This window comes from Marmota flaviventris, chromosome 11 (genome assembly GCF_047511675.1).
Source record: "Marmota flaviventris isolate mMarFla1 chromosome 11, mMarFla1.hap1, whole genome shotgun sequence".
Taxonomy (NCBI): Eukaryota; Metazoa; Chordata; class Mammalia; order Rodentia; family Sciuridae; genus Marmota; species Marmota flaviventris.
In genome coordinates, this window is record NC_092508.1 from 43,314,555 (window position 1) to 43,328,218 (window position 13,664).

The window sequence follows — 13,664 nt, forward strand, 5'->3', positions numbered from 1 at the left end:
TGCCATATTACCTGTTTAAACAAAAATGTATGCATGTGAATGTAAATCCATACAAACTCACAAGCATACATACATCTTGTACTGATAGTGTACCCTAACTATGTGCTGGGTGTGCTGCTTGCTATGCTGGATGATAACTATTTTTATTACTTCATTTAATCCTCACAAAGACCCTGGAAGTTATTGACCATTATTTCTCCCATTTTACAAATGTGTGGGAATTTAGGCTTAGAAAGTTCAGAGAGTTGCCCAAGGTCACATAGCTGGGAGGCGAGAGAATTAGGATAAATCTGTTTCTTCCTGCATTCAGAACCTATGCCACAAATGTATGTAGATAATGTCCCCCAATTTTGTCTTTTTGTTTCTCCATCAAAATATAGCTTACAGTAGTTTAAAAACATTATAGAGGCATAATGACATATAATGAACACATAAACTTTGATGAAATTGAACATAAGGACATTCTTTGAAAAAAATTGACAAGTTTTAATGTAAGGATAAGCTTGTGAAGCTGTTACTACAATCAAGATAATGAACACACCCATGACCTCTAAGATTTTCCTCATGCTTCAGAATCTCTCTCTCCTATCCTTCCTGCCCTACCAACCTGCCTAGACAAACTACTAATCTGCTTTTGATCACTATAGTTTGCATTTTCTAGAGTTTATACAGAGCTACACAGGACACACTCTCTTTTAATGGCTTCTTTCCCTCCATATAATTATTTTAAGATTAATTTGGATTTTTTGCTCATGTCAATAGTTCATTCCTTTTTGTTGCTGAGTAGCATTCCCTTGTGCAGACATATGACACTGTTTATTTATTATAAATTTAATAATTCTCTGTATTCTGGAACAGTGAAGAAGTAAAAATGTAAATTAGATTTTTAAATTTGATTATATCCTATTCTTTAATCTATATGAATTTTAATACTTATCATGCATATATCCCTGAAATATTAAATAGATGTTTAAGTTGAAAAAAATGGGATAGGGAGTTAAGATAGGAAAGAGGAGAAGAAATGAGAGGGAAGGTAAGGGATTGTCTCTCAGATGTAATGCCATTCCTGTCTTTCAAAACCAATTTTGAGAGCTGATATTTCATGATTGCATATAAAGTCTATATTTTTGCATTCTATATATAAGGCTCTACATTTAAAATTTTGTCTTATATAAACTTCAGAGACTCACTCAGTGATACATTGTTTCAGTTTTATCAGTTGAAATTAATACATCTTTTCTTTGGCAGTAGAGTTGTAAAAGGCCAATAAACTCTCCCACCTTGTATAAATTTATACCACAAAAGAAGAATACTTTAAAGGAAAACAGATGACTGATTTTCAGACTGGCAGATTGGACTTGATTAAATGAATATCATAGAGGCTAGAGTCTAGCTTCCTTGAGTCTCAGTTTCCCTACCTATAGCAATAATAGCTACGTTGAAAGACTGCATTGGGTTTTAAGTAAAACGGCACTTGTGAGCTCATGGCACATAGAATATATTTATAAATGTTATTCCTTGACCCCTGACCCTCCCAAGCCCTTTTTTCTGAAGGGCTTTTGAACCCCCAGGACCTAGCCCCTTCCTGCTATAGCATTTTTCTTTGACTTCTCAACACCTAACACAGAGCCTGGCACACAGCTGGCATTTGAGCTTTATTGAATAAAGACCTGAGGGACATCTTATCCTCCTAGCACCAATATCAAACCAAATCCATGGTTGTGCAGACTGAGGAACCAGAGGGGGGTTTTGTATGGCCATGCTTCTCTAAGGGCATCGGGGAGCATCTCCCTGAGGGATTGAGACTGTTGTGTGGACAGTGTACCACAGGGACTTGGGGCCTTGGAGAGGGTGCAGTGGTTGGGTCCTGGGTGGGAGTTGACATTAGAAAACAAGATTTGCATATCATGGCTGTTCTCTATGAATGGAGTCCTATGGGAAGTGCAAGTGCCTATTGGGGGGCGGGGGTGTGTGGTTGGACTAGCTAAAGTGTTGGAAGCACCCTCAAAGGTGATAGTAAGTAAGCCATGTACCTGCCACTGTGAAAAACCCAAACAATTTGCTAGGGAGTCCATCAAGAGACCCAAATGAGACTTCTTTTTTTTTTTTCTTTCTTTTTTAAATGTAAAATAGATGTGTTTATTTTAGTTGGATATGTTAAAGTCTTTTATAAGAGCTCCCCCAAATCCATATCTCTAGGTTCTGCTGCTTTCATTGGCTTATTTCTATATGAATAGTACCATTTTTAAGTTTTTTTTTGAAACTTTATAGTTGAAAAGTTTACACAGAAATGATCAGGTACATTTTTTCCTTTTTAAAAATTTTGCTTCTTTAGATATACATGACAGGAGAGTATATTTTGGCATATTACACACATATGGATTATAACATTCTAATTAGAATCTCATTCTTTTAAAAAAATTTTTAATTGTAGATGGACGCAATATCTTTATTTTTATTTATTTATTTTTATGTGGTGCTGAGGATGGAACCCAGGGCCTCATGAGTGCAAGGCAAGCGCTCTCCCACTGAGCTACAACCCTAGCCCAGGATCCCATTCTTGTGGTTGAAAATGGTGTGGAGTTTCACTGGTGGTGTATACAAATATGAACATAGGAAAGTTATGTTTGATTTATTCTACTTTCTGTGCTTAGAAACCTGGCTATATTGAGTTAGAAAATGCCTATATATAACCTTCAGTGGGCTGGGTGTAGTGGCACATGCCTGTAATACCAGTGGCTTGGGAGGCTGAGGAAGGAGGATTTCAACTTCAAAGCCAGTCTCAGAAATTTAACAAGGCCCCAAGCAACTTAGTGAGACCCTGTCTCAAAATAAAAAATAAAAAAGACTGGGGATGTAACTCAGTGGTTAAGTGCCCCTGAGTTCAATCCCTAGTGTAATAATAATAATAATAATAATAATAATAATAATAGGATTGGGGGTTGTTTTTGAGGGATTCACATGGAAAATAATAGGATGAAAGTACTGTTGGAATGAGAAGTACTAGTGGGATGAGAATAATCCAACCCAACTTAAATAGTAAAAGAGAATTGTTAAAATTTAAACTTCTGTCTACCCTGTCATAGAAGGACTTCTGGGGAGGCCTTTGAAATCTGGTTTGAGTTCGAGGTCAGCCTCGTATAAGGTACATGATGACCCCAGGGAAGGCACTTTATTTCATGAATCCTCAGTTCTCCTACCTGTGAACTGATAATTTGTGGTATTTATATTACTGAATTACTCAAAGGACTGTATAAGAGTGGGGAAAAAACAAACTGAGCACAGGTCCTAGCATATAGAGGGTGTTAGTGTACATTTGTCAAATGAATGTCTGAAGGAGACCTCCACTTCTCAGCAACACATAGAAACCACCACTCTAGCTTCTCCCTCTCTTTAAAAAATGTTCAATCCCATTTCATAAATTTCCATGATAAGCTAAGAGAATTTTGATCAAAACTAATAGTATTTCTTTTTTACCTCTGTTTTTCATCTGTAAAATGGGGATTATTCCACCTACCTTCCTGTGGCACTTTGAGAACCACAGAAGATCAACAAAAGTGCTCAGCAAGCATCTAAAATGTTTTTTTTCCTCAGTACCAGAAACACGCTAATTCCTCACTAATACTTGTTGGTGTCTGAACAGTTCAAACAGTTGGCAAGTGCCTTTGATAGATAGGAAAGAAAATAAAGTTAATATTTGGTAATTTTCCAGTAGAAACCAACAGATTTCTGTTTTTGCCCAATGGAAAAAAGGGTTGTCATGCAAAGAGTTTTATTTTTCAGGTAGGTTAGTAAACATGGAAAATTTAATTAAGAAAATCTACTTAGTTAATGAATCTTTATCAAATTTTGAAAGGCATGTACCCAGAGTTTTAGAAATTTAGGGGGGTTTCCATGAGTGAATGGTGTTTCTTTGGGCTGTGACCTTTCGACTGACTAGTTTGAATCTCTCAGGCCTGACCACAAAATTATGGTCCCAGGGCAACTAAATTGTTTTCTCCTTTTAACCTATTCATCACCCATTTTGCTGATGTTGACCAAAAGATTTCCTTTTCTAAGTTAAAAAAAAAAATCTGCTTTTAAGCATTGTGTAACTTGCACGCATCAATTGCTGAAGTGAAATAAGCAGCCTTTTACCTGTTCTTTTTCTTCCTCCCCCACTGCCTCCCCCTCTTCATTTCATATTTGATATTTGACGTATTTGCCTTGAATGCTCCCAAATCAGTTTCTGAACCTGTTTCTCAAAGCAACATTGCATGTAAGTGAGAATGTTTTCAAAAGGGTATTCATCTGTAAAGAACATTACCATCACTGTCATTAAATGTACATCTATGGTATTCTATTTTTTTTTCTTCTTCTTTTTTTTTTTTGCTAAATCCATTAATTTTTTATAAATTAAACAATGGATAAGGCCTGTTTCTGATTTTTTAAATATTTTTAAATTGTTGATAGACCTTTATTTTATTCATTTATTCATTTGTGGTGCTGAGAATCGAACCCAGTGCCTTGCACATGCTAGGCAAGCACTCTACCACTAGACCACAACCTCCGCCCTCTTTGGTGTGTTTTAATGGATGATGATAACATAGTTTTCAGAGATCATGGAAAGTACTGCTTTTTGTAAAATATGAATATTAACAAAAGAGATGTTCTGTAGATACTTTTACTCTTCATTCTACAGAAATTCGGAGACTTCCCACATAATAAATACTAGCTGAAAAACTAGCATTACCATTGAGATTATCTTCTTGTGATTATACATCAGGACATCAGGAACTGATGATAATTTAAGGTGAAATACAAAGAAATTATGGACTGTTTTTTACATGGCCCAGGAAAACTGAAGCCATACTGACCCCAAAATCAAAATACCACACTGCTAAAAATCAAAAGGTGGAACAGAATTTTTAAAGAATAACATAATGTTTAATAGCATATGTTTGTGAGTCAGACGATCTGGGTGTAAATCCTGGCTCCGATTTAGTAGCTACATGGCTTTTGGCAAGTTTCATAACCCTCTTGAGCCCTGCTCTCATATCTTCCCTATAAAATTGGGACAGTGATCACACCGTGCTCATTATCATAGGGCTGTGACAACGACTAGATGACATGATTCATGTATAGAGCTTGGCCTGATGCCTGGTACTCACAAAGTCCTCAGTAAACATCATTTTATGAATGTTATCATATCTAGAACTGAGTGCAGATAACATGTTTCTTTAAGATTGTTAATAGGCAGGAAAATGATAAAGAAAGGGTGGGCTTGTGGGTTTCTGTCATTGAACATACTGATATCAACACACTGGATTTGACCCCAGCATAAAATGATGACTATCACACCAGAAGATCTCACCAAAAAAAAAAAAAAAAAAAAAAGAATGATCTCTCTGAAGCTTTGAAACTCTTTTTTTTTTTTTATCTTTCTGGCCTCATTGGAGTGTATAAGAAACACCTATATTTTATTTCACACATCCCTAATTTTCTACTAATGACATTAAATGTGTAGAGTGCTTGAATTTGATACACACATCTATCAAGTCCAAATATTTCTCTGCTAATAACTGAGTTCATCACAAAGCCCTGAATATCTCATCTCCTGAGAACTCAACATCCTTGCTCAGTTTGCCTTATAGGATCTTCTTACTTAGAGGATTCTATAAATACTCCCTCATGAAAATGAGGTTTCTCTGTAAACTTTAATATTCTCAACAACAGGATCTGGCCTACTTCTGATGATGGACACAGGTGCACTATTCCAGTTATGTTCCTTTGCTCTGTTCCTCAAGGATGCATTTTTGCTCTTCCTAAAATGATTTGTTGACTGGTATACATTTTTTTTCCAGAAAGCTACTTACATTGGACATATTTTGATCGTTTTCTAAGCAGCCACTACATCAGGAAACTTAAACAGAATTGGGCATGTGTTTTGATTTGTCTTCTGCTCTTCCAAGTTGGAGAAGTTTCCAGTGCCAAGTGATTTGTTTAAAAAGTCACAATAGCACAAATGAGACCTCAAAGGGTAGAGGTTCTTTTGTAATGTCTCTGTTCTAATGGATGGCTAATTAGTTTTGCACTGAGACAGGTTGACAGCAAAAGACAAAAGCAAAACAAACACAAGGAGAGAACAGGATTTCTAGCAGCATTAAATCCAACTCTTAATGGCACTGATGATTCTATCAACACCATAATGACCTAACCAGATTCAGTAACAAAAAGGCTACTCCATTATCTCTCCTTTACCCCTACTCTTTGTCCTGCAGTTTTTCTAGTAAATCCCAGTGACATACCCACCACTTACAAGGTTCAATGCTAAGGGCAATACCTGTCCCACTGTAGAAATCAGGGGTTGTTGATTTTCTGTTCCTATTCATTAGCAAAGATATAATTCAATATCAGGTATTTATTTAACATCATCTTTTTTTCTACACTTTTTATTGGTGCATTATAGATGTACATAATGCTGGGTTTACATATTTGTACATGCATACAATATAATGATATAATTTCATCAATATCATTTCCCAGTATTTCCTCTTTCCCTTCCATCCTATCTCCCCCTGGTTAACATCATCTTTTTGAAGACCATTTACTGACAGAAAGATATTAAGTGAAAACTATGTAATACAAATCTACATTCAAATCTACATGTCCATGTGGCATGTGTTTATGTGTGCATATGTATTAGGAAAACAATAATATTAAAGATGGTCAAGAAATACATTAAAATGTTACCAGTGCTTTAGTGGGTAAAATTAATGATTTGAAATTTTTTCTGTATGTTTTTCCTGTTTTCCATATTTTATACAATGGATATGGGGATATGGACTTTTTTTGTAAACTGAAAAAAAGAATGTTGTTTAAAACAATCCAATGTACTCAGAATCAACTGAAGTTGATGGCTATAAGAACCATCCCCTTTTCAAAAAGGACATGTAAGCATTCATCTGGTGCATCCATGCAAGATTTTGGTTTGTGCAGGACAATGTAAAGACTGGACTTTATTCTGAACTGAGAAGCCATTGGAAGGTTTGAATAGTTTAACAGGATCTTTTTATAGTTTAACAGGGTCTTTCTATGGTGTTTATGTGAACTCTTGGTGAGTCAAGGGCAAAAGCAGAGAACTGAGTTTGAAGAAGATAGTAATAAGTCAGGCTAAACAAGGGTGGAGGGTAGAGACTGTGAAGAGGATTAGATCCTGGCTAGTTATCCATTATTATGCAGGAAAACAATTTTCCCACAACTTATATTGTTTATTACATGGAGATTTAACTATGCTTTTTATATTTTATCAATAGAATCTGTGGTTAATTTAAAAAGCATTGGGTATAGTAGGCCTTCTCCCTGAAAATAATGTCAAGTCTGATTTTAAGTTTCCTTCTCAAACACTGGTCCAATATTTACCTATCTCTACAGAGCCAGATAAGATGAGTCTTTGGGACTTTTTCCTGCGCAAGATTCAGGAGAACCAAGTCTTAGTCCAGGGTGCTCTCAAACAACAACTAGGGCCCATCTTTTTTTTTTTTCCTCTTTCCACATTTTTTATTGTTGCACATAAGAATGAAATTTGTTGTTACAAATTAGTACATGCACACAATAAGTATAACAATATGGTTTGGCCAATATCACTCTCCAGCCTTTCCACTCTCCTGCCTTACCTCCTACACTGTGGTCCCTTTCTTCTATTGCTCTCCCTCTGATATTCATGAGACACACCAAGGAAGTCCCTGTCCCCCACCCATCTTTCTTTTCCTTTTCTTCTCTAGCTTCCACATATGAGAGAAAACATACAAGCCTTGACCTTTTGAGTTTGGCTTATTTTGCTTAACACAATGGTCTCTAGTTCCATCCATTTTCCTGCAATTAACATAATATCAATTTTCTTTATGGTGGAATAAAACTCCACTGTGTATATATATCATGTTTTCTTTATCCATTCATCCATTGATGGACAACTAGACTGGTTCCATACTTTGGCTATTGTGAATTGTGCTGCTATAAACATGAGTTTGCATGTATCGCTATAGTATGATTGATGACTTTAATTCTTTAGGATAAATACCAAGCAGTGGTATCACTAAGTCATATTGTGGTTCCATGCCTAGTCTTTTGACAAACCTCCACACTTATTTCCATAGTGGTCGTACTAATTTACTATCCCACCAACAGTGTAAAAGTGTTCCTTTTTTCCCACATCTTCTCCAGCATTTAATATTATTTGTATTCTTGATGACTGGAAGGAGATGAAATATCAGTGCAGTTTTGATTTGCATTTTCCCTAATTGCAAACAGAGTTCAACATTTTTTTATATTTTCCATTTGTGTTTTTCTTTTGAGAAGTGTATTTTTAATTCATTTGTCTATTTATTAATTGGACTAATTTTTGGTGTTAAACTTTTTGAGTTCTTTATATGTTCTAGATATTAATCCTCTGTCAGAAGAGTAGCTAGTAAAGATTTTCTCCCATTCTGTAGGTTCTTTTGTCAAATTCCTAATTGTTATCTTTGCTGTGAAGCTTTTTAATTTGATGCCATTTCATTTATGAACTCTTGGAATTATTTTCTGAGCCGTAGGGGTCCTACTGAGAAAGTCATTGTCTGTGCCTATCCTGGAATGCTGACCCTACATTTTCTTCCAGGAGTTACAGTTTCCATTTTGAATTGATTTTTGTGCAGGGTAAGAGATAAGGTCTCTCATTATTCTGCATGTAGATAACCAGTGTTCCCAGTAGCATTTCTTTAAAAGCCTCTTTTTCCCAATGTATGTTTTTGGCACCTTTGTCAAGGATCACATGACTGTAGATGTGTAGGTTTGTCTTTCTGTGTCTTCTATTCTGCACCATTGATTGGTCTCTGGGTCTGTTTTTATGCCGGTACCATGCAGTTTTTATTACTACAGCTCTGTAGTAAAATTTGAGGTCAGATATTGATGCCTCCAGCATTACTTTTTCAGCTGAGGATTGCTTTGTTTATTCTGGGTCTTTTATTCTTCCAATTAAATTTTAGGACTGTTTTTTCTAGTTCTGTGAAGAATGTCATTGGTATTTTGATGAGGATTACATTGAAGTGCATCTGTATATTGCTTTTGGTAGTATGGCCATTTTAACAATATTAATTCTGCCTGTCCATGAACATGGGAGGTTTTTATCCTCTGAGGTCTTTGGCAATTTCTTTCTTTAATGTTCTATACTTCTAATTGTAGAGGTCTTTCACTTCTTCGGTTAGATTTATTCCTAGGGTTTTGTTTATTTGTTTGTTTTTTGTTTTGTTTTGTTTTTTTTTTTTTTTTTGAGGTTATTTGTGAATGGAACTGTTTTCTTGATTTCTTTCTTAATACATTCATTGTTGGTATATTGAAAAGCTACTTTTGTATGTTGATTTTGTAAATTGATACTTAACTGAATTTGTTGATTAGCTCTAGCAGTTTTTTGGTGGAGTTTTTTTCTTTTTAATCTTTTAAAGATAGGATCATATCATCTGAAAACAGTGATAATTTGTTTTTTTTTCTATTTTATTTTTTATCCTCTTTATTTCCTTCTCTTACCTAATTGCTCTAGCTAGGATTTCTAGCACTATCTTAAATAGGAGTGATGACAGTGGACATCCTTATCTTGTTCCAGATTTTAATGGAAATATTTTCAATTGTTTCCCATTTACTATGAGTTTTTTATAGATAGCCTTCATGATATTGAGATAGGTTCCTTCCCTCAGTACAGCCCATCTTTAATAAAGTTTTCACCAGATGGGAACAAAATAATAGAATGATAGAAAGCACTTTTGCAAAGTCAAAAATTATTTCTTTTAAAGGATAGTTCTTTATGCTTTGACAATATTCATCCTCTGTAATAATTTGGGGAGGAATAGTCCATGTTTTATGAAATAATAACAATGTATATGGTGGTGGCAATTGGACTCCCTTTAATATATACTGATATAAAGTTGTATAAACTTCTACTGCAGTTATCAGTACATTAAATCCCCAAGTCTAGAAAATTCAGCATTAATTTATATGGCAAGAACTTCTTCATACACAACTGTTGTGAATTTAACTTTTCTTTCTAAAAAATTAAAAATGGCCAATAATTCTAAAACTTTATATCTACAATATACTCTCGTCCTCTCCCTGAAGACAAATGTTCATTGGAACCGAAGATGAGAAAAACAATCCATTGGTTTAATTCCTTTATCGTCAAAACTTTGTTCTGTTAGAAGGGTGATTTTTTTCTTTGATTTTATAAGTAATGCTATTAATAGTAGGAAATTTGGGAAATAAAAAAGGAAGAAAATAACAATTATCTATAATTATACCATCCAGATATCGCCACTGTTGATACTTTAGTGTATTTCTCTTTTTTGGTGGGGGTTGGGTTTTTTGTTGTTGTTTTTTTTGGTTCTTTTTTGTTTCTTGCAGTGCTAGGGATCAAAACAAGGGCCTCATGTGTGCTAGACAAGTGCTTGACCACTGAGATACACTCCCAGGCCCATTTTCTTGTCTTTTTAAGGGCATTATTAATTGACAAATGCATTTTATTTATCACAAAATGGGGATTATATAGTTATTTCTTTAGTAATAGAAAGGCTCTTATACCTAAAAAAATTAGTTACCTATTACTCATAATCTCAAATTGTGGTTGCTTGTTAGAGATGTGCAAATGAAGCTATATATATTATAAAGATTGGAGTGATGATAAAGGTAGGCGAGCTAAGGGGAAACTATAGATGTCTCAGTGTCTGAGAAGCTTCCTTCAAATTGAAACAGAGAGAACAACAGACATTAAAGATATATTAGATTTTCTTCAAGTCAAAAGGGTTAAAATAAATGAAGAAAATGGGACATAGGATGAGAAATACCTGTGGATTTTTTTTTCATTTAATTCTTATAAGAATGAAAAGGAATAATATATTAAAATATGTGGGTTTTTTCATGGTAAACACAATGGTGACCACCATTTTTTAATTCTAAGACTAAAGTATGCTTCAACTTGAAATAGGACCAATTCTATGAGAAGAGAATTAGGGCTAATTTTGCTTTCAGGGACACTTACAAGATATTTAGCTTTCTTTGTTAGTCTTCCACAGTGCCTGGGATTCAGCCTCTTGATTTTGGTAACAAGGACTTCAGGTTTATAATTGATATAAAAATCTCTTCAAGCTTTAAGAGGGGGGAAAAGACAGGCACACACAATATTATAAAATAAGATGACTGGACTGCTAAATGCTAGAATGTGAGTAAAATCTGTACAAGTTTCAGTCAATAAAACTACATCAGAAAAATCAACACTGCTTTCTTCTAATAAAGCACAGCCTAAAGACAGATGCCTGGGACCTATGAAAAAAATACTACAAGAGATTTACAATCACAGCTTGAAGTATTAGAAGAGCAATATACTTCTGAAAATGATCGACTCCATCATATAAAGACTCTTGCAGGAAAACGTGTATAAAATAGGAGCAGAAATCTGAAAGGAACAAATATATTGAAATGAAAAATTCAAAAGAATGATATGAAAAGAGAGAAAATGGTGATTAATACAGAAAAGGATTCCATGGTGGGAAATAGAAAAACAGGAGTAAAATTAAATCCATGTTGGATATAGTGGACACTATAGAAAGTAAATAGATGATATGGGAGTCACACTTGAGGCCCACAATGTGGTGATGTGGAAGAAAATGAAATGTGGAGATCAGCTACAGAAATACAGATAATTAGAGACTCAAAAACAAATAGAATGGAAATGACAATTGAAAATATATTCTAGAGGGCCACTTTGTGGGGTTGACTAAGGAACCATGTAGATAAAGACTTGAGAGATTTAATGAAAGTATGCTAAATTTCCTGACATAGAAAACTCCTTAACTTTTACTCCATACAATCAATACAATGTAGGTTTCAATGGAAGTGTCACGTATTCACGGTGGATTGTGAAATTGGAGGTGGAGTAAGTGAGAATTTGTGCATAATCCATAGCCCAATCCATAGCCCAGGAGCCCACAGTGAAAGGAGAATATAGTGAATGTGAAGATTTATCTATTAGGAATTGTGGTGAAAAGAAGGTTGTGAACAATTGGATGCAAAAGTGCTTTTGACAAATTCCATAAGTGATTACTACAAGCATGATAAATCACATGTGCACCTCCCAAAGTAGTGGAGAAAATAAAAGTAAAAGAATAATAGACTATAGAGCAAATAACAAGAAGAAAAAAGAAAACTAAGTGACAGAGTAAAATAAAATATATTAAATATGGCAATGGATACAGGCTTATTAAGCTTTCTTGTTAAAAATAAAAGGATTCTCATTTAGAATCAGAACACAAAGTTCAACCATGCTGCTTATAAGCAACCACCTAATATGAGGTTTGGAAGAATTCAAAGTAAAAGGCTCAGCAAAGGTATATCAAGCTAAAGCATATAAAAGCAAAGTATGTTCACTACATACTTTGTTATAATAATATGATAAAATAGAGATATAGCCAACAGTATTTATTTAATACTAAGAACATGAAATGCTCATGATAACTACAATTTGTTAGTTAATATAAAATTTCAGCCCCAAAGCAATCATCAGGACAAATATTGTAATACTATAAGAGATAATTTCAAATGAGCATTTATGGATCAGCTAGTAATATTGAATCAACATATAAAGAAAAATTATAAATACATAAAGCAAATAGTATCATATGCATTTAATACATCTTTCTCAGTTTTCTGAGGAAACAAGACAAGTACATTTTGATGGAAATACAAAGTAGAAGTGGTCATGGATGTCAGATTTAGTCAGCTTAAAAGGCTGACCCTTGAGGAACAACTTTCTCCCAGTTAGCATCTTGTCTAGAGTGACCCGGAGAGAAAAAGTCATTTTAAATATACACATTAGTGTGATTTGTATTTTAGACCACCACAGAGACCACTCTGAAGTGTCACTCTGGGTATATCTGTAAGCCAGCTTCGAGACTCACAGTTTTAGAGGTAGTTCTGGGTCCTGTCCTCATGCTCGCAGTTGACTTTAGGGGTTGTTTAAGCTCTAACCTCCTTCCATTATTTATGAACTATTAGCAATCCCTTCAGTTTCATTTCTCTCAGAAGTTGAACGGTATTAATTCTTCCACGACAGTTGAAAGAGATTTCAGATTTTGTTCAATGGAAAATGTACAGGGGCACTTTGAGGGTTACTTCATAAATGTCAACAGTCTTCAGAGAAATGGTTTTATTTGTTCTGATGGGAATGATTTTTCCACTTATTGCTTTAGGAGTTCTAATTTTCTAAGTTTTGCAGTTATGTAAATCAATTAAAAATTCCCTACCAATGGAATTTTTGTTAGGATGAAAATAGTTTTATAATTTTATTTTTCAGTAGCCTAAATAATGCAAATCTTTGTAAAAATTCAAATGATAATGAAAAGCCTAAAAAGAAAGAAAAAAACCCTGAAATTCCACCACAACAAGATAACTACCATTAACATTTTGATCATCATCTTTTTGTACTTTTATTGCATAAACATTCATATATCATTTTCCACAAAGTAGATCATATCATACATATTACTTTTTATTACAAACTTCCTTCCTCTCCTCTTATTTTTTCCTTACTTCTATCCACACCCTAACCCTTGAAAACATCAATGTTAGTAACAAAATGTGTACCCTTTCATGTCTACACTTATGTC

The 13,664-nt window shown here is 34.4% G+C and overlaps 1 protein-coding gene across 1 annotated transcript in view; it reads left to right on the forward strand.

Moving 5' to 3' along the window:
• The window catches only part of Stat4 (signal transducer and activator of transcription 4), a 103,257-nt gene that overhangs the window by 23,327 nt on the left and 66,266 nt on the right, over positions 1-13,664 (forward strand). The gene's annotated exons all lie outside the window — the stretch shown is intronic.